Here is a 3,786-nt window from a genome sequence, read left to right on the forward strand (position 1 = left end):
TCGTATTAGTTGTGAAAAAGATGAAAACATCAACACAGCCTCATGTTTTATTGATGTGTAAAAATAGGTTAAAAGTATTTCGTATCAGTCGTTTCCAGCTTGAATTTATACGGATAAATTCTGAAATATGTAATTGTTATGAATCACGTATTTTTTTTTTTTTTAGGATGGTTGATTCGATCTAACCATCGAGAATATTTTTCTTACATACAATATACAAACACATTGGCGAAGCAAATTCTCAGTTAATGAGTATCCGAAAAACTTTAGGCTGAGAAGCTGGCTTTATTCCAAGAGGGGTGTAATACCAGACAGAAGAAGAAGAAAGTTACTGTATTCTAACTAAGAAAATATACAATTAAACGCTATAATCATATGCTCACTTAAATCAGAATGTCGAACTCAGCTGAGCTAATCTCGCTTTAAAGTCGTTTGCTGACATCTCAGTAAAAGTGACGTTTGATGTCAGCGGAACCCAAAGGTGCTGCTTTACACAAACTTGATTTTTTGCTGACATATCAGTTAAAAATCATTTGCTGACCGCTCGGCTGTGCGGATCTCGGTAAAAGAATGTAAAATAGTTGAACTCAACTGAATGTTTACTTCTACTGTACGAATAAGTGTCCTATGGCTAATTCAATCAAGATCACATAGGACAGATTTGTCCATTACAACAAGTAACCTTATATATCTTTGTTTTATCAACCCTCATTTAAAATTAAGGCTACCATCGAGCTTGAGAGAAAAAAACGACTTTAACCATGATTATATTTAAATATAATGTACATTAAGGAACAAAAATTGAAAATAAAAAAAAAAATGTTCGGGATTCCTCGGTAGATTTTTTTGGGGAACACGTCAAATGAAAACTAAAAACCTATATTTTGAAATGGTGAAATATTTAGCGATGCCTATTTTTTTGTAATAATATTGTTCTACCAGACACGCCGTGAACAGCTTCAGATTCTGCTGGTATTCGACGTATCTGATACTGCTAATAGAATTAGTTGATCTATTATTTAAACCTAAGGGATGATCTCTGGTGTATTTTCACAGCATGCTATCGCTATGTAAAGTTAAGTGATCTCCGAAACTCCTATTATTAGTTCTAGCATAGATGGAATAAGTATGGGAACAATAAACGTTTTCCTACTGTCATTTTAATCGTCAATATTTTGATGGTCTCTAATAAATTTCCGAAAAGATTTTGAGAGGATTTCTAAATAGTTTTTTGATTCTATCAATTATAATAATCTGATTTTATGACATTCTTAGTTATTTTATAGCGAGATCTTGATCAGACGCTAAGCAGGTTTCGTAAAAAATCGTTGGTAAATTACTTGCGAGGTTTTCACATGATTTCTATATCTTAATAGATATTTTGAGACCTGTTAAAGTTCCTAAAGGATTCCTGTTGGTGGATTCCTAATGAGATGCTAAATAAAATTGTTAGTGACAATTTGGAAAAGAGGATTCCAACTGTTTTATGTCAGACTTTAAACAATACCTGTAGTAAGGAACCCCGGGGCAAGTGGGACATAAAACAACGATAGTTCAAACAAATTGTAAAATACAATTTTCAAATGTCAATTTTTCTCAAATCCAACAACACACTCACATTGCACTTGCACTTAATACATATCTTGTCATTGTATCTTGAACTTTCTAGAAGAAACTTTTCCTAAATGAGCTATGATGGAACGTCCCACTTTCCCCGTATTCTCACTTGCCCTGGGGCACCTTAACTTCTTGTCATAATCGCAATAAAATAATTAATGAACTTCTGGTAAATTGTAAGATACATTCGTCGGCGGAACATCCCAGTATCATTGGAAAAGTGATAGATTATTATATTGGCAAAATGCTAGTTATATTCAAGATTTCATAATCATACCCACTAATTTTCATTTTATTAAAAGGATAAATGTCTCCTTCATTTGTTATTAACAACAAAACATTATCTTGAAATTGAGAAAGAAAAACGTATTGTCTTAAACTCAAAATTTTCCGAACACTTATCTTTGAACAGTGATTTCTTCATCAAATCAGTAAAAGTTCTCCACAGAACGATCAATTCTTTTATTAAATTAAAAAAATCTCTGAAATTCGGCATTTGAGGAGACAAAACGGCACTAACATGTGAGTTTTGAAAATTTGTCCTGATTTTGAATCTTCAAGATATTATCACCCTAAATTTATCGTCGTTTCTACGTTTATCATATTGAACTTCATAATTTCACCATATTTGATGAGAAATTCACGCTGTCAAATTAGGTGACTAAAAAAAAACAAACACCCGACTCAATCCAACCCTAGGGCATCGACGGATCAGTCCAGCAGCTCCATCACATCTAGATTTCCGGACCGGTAGCTCAACAGCGACAAGAATCATCTGCGTGTAACCGTGCAACTTCCACTGCAGGTTGATCTCGACCGTTTTCAGCGCTTGTTTGACGCCTTGGGTTGCCTTCTCGAACACGGTTCGCTTGGACTCGACCAGGTCCTTGAGCTCCTGAAGCTCCTTCATCGAGGACATCAGTTCGGCTAGGGGCTCGATGAAGCGAGACACGCGGGATGTGTCCGGGGAAATGTTGTTGTAGATTTCTTCGACGTTCTCCAGGAAGAAGCTGTTGGCCAGATGGAAACCAACGTCGCTCTTGGTGACTCCACCAAACACAATAGTGGTGTCCTGTTTGCGCACACTGGACGTATTCTTCAATGACCACAGCAGGAAGCGTTCGACCAACCAGATTTCGCGAATGCACGACAGCGCACCGATGATCATGACCTTCTCCGAGCCGACGTTGCTTTTCAGGTAGCGCTGCCACAGGAAGTTCCACTTCCTTGCCGTTGCGCATGGCGTTGTAGTACATAATCGAGCGGAGATTCCGCGGCTGGTAACCTCCGGATCCTGAACGGCCATCCACTTGGCAAATAAGGCCACTGATAGCTGCACGCAATCTCCTATATCTCCTATGCAAGTAAATGCAGCGGTTTGAACCAACTGTTTGGTGGCGTCCAGTCATTGACTGACGGTTTGATCATCGCCGAAGATCTGCAGCTTCTCGTAGATGGGTTCGATAATGAACTGGATGTAGCTTCGGAGAATACTCGGTAGATCGGCGTGCGCTTAAGTAGACGGTTGATCGTGTTGAGGTTCGAGAGAGCGGACTTTCACGGGATGTATTCCACCTCCTGCCGGAAGTAGTTAATCATGGGGAAAGCTATTCCGTACTGCTGCTCTCCGGTCCAGGAAAAGTCCCTAGTGTCGTCGATCAACTGAGCGTGGTTTACCAGTCTGATAGTGTTGTACTGTTCGCTGTTGAGCTATTTGGTCAGCAGCTTGTAGTTGGTTATGTCATCCGGCAAGCTGAATGTTGAACAGTACCCATTGATCTTCTGGGGGCATCTTCTGCAACTGCTTGATTGGTCCCTTGCGCAGCTTGCCGGCTCCGCACATCATCCACTCCTTGGCGCGGCCGTCTTCAAAGTTAGGGTTCTCCGAGATGTTGTGCGTCAGCGGAAACCACCATCAGTAGTCGGTAGCGTTCGCCTGTTATTCGCGATCAGATAGAAAGCGGAGTTGAGTGATCTCTGCAGTGGCTGATTCGTAATTTCGTGTATCGGTGATCACCGGGTAGCCGGTTTGCAGAGTCCACGACTCCATGACGGTTTCGACGTCGACGTTGTATGGCAGAACCTTGTTGATGCGGGCTTCTTCGGTCGACGCAGCTCAGAGATCGCTCTGTTCAGTGTTGGTGTATTTGTGATCATGGCGTTCATGGC

General features: G+C 40.1%; 1 pseudogene; it reads right to left on the reverse strand.

Moving 5' to 3' along the window:
- Positions 1 to 2,328: 2,328 nt before the first annotated feature.
- Positions 2,329 to 3,460, reverse strand: LOC23687426 (annotated as a pseudogene).
- Positions 3,461 to 3,786: the final 326 nt, after the last annotated feature.

The sequence above is a fragment of the Aedes aegypti genome, chromosome 2 (genome assembly GCF_002204515.2).
Source record: "Aedes aegypti strain LVP_AGWG chromosome 2, AaegL5.0 Primary Assembly, whole genome shotgun sequence".
Taxonomy (NCBI): domain Eukaryota; kingdom Metazoa; phylum Arthropoda; class Insecta; order Diptera; family Culicidae; genus Aedes; species Aedes aegypti.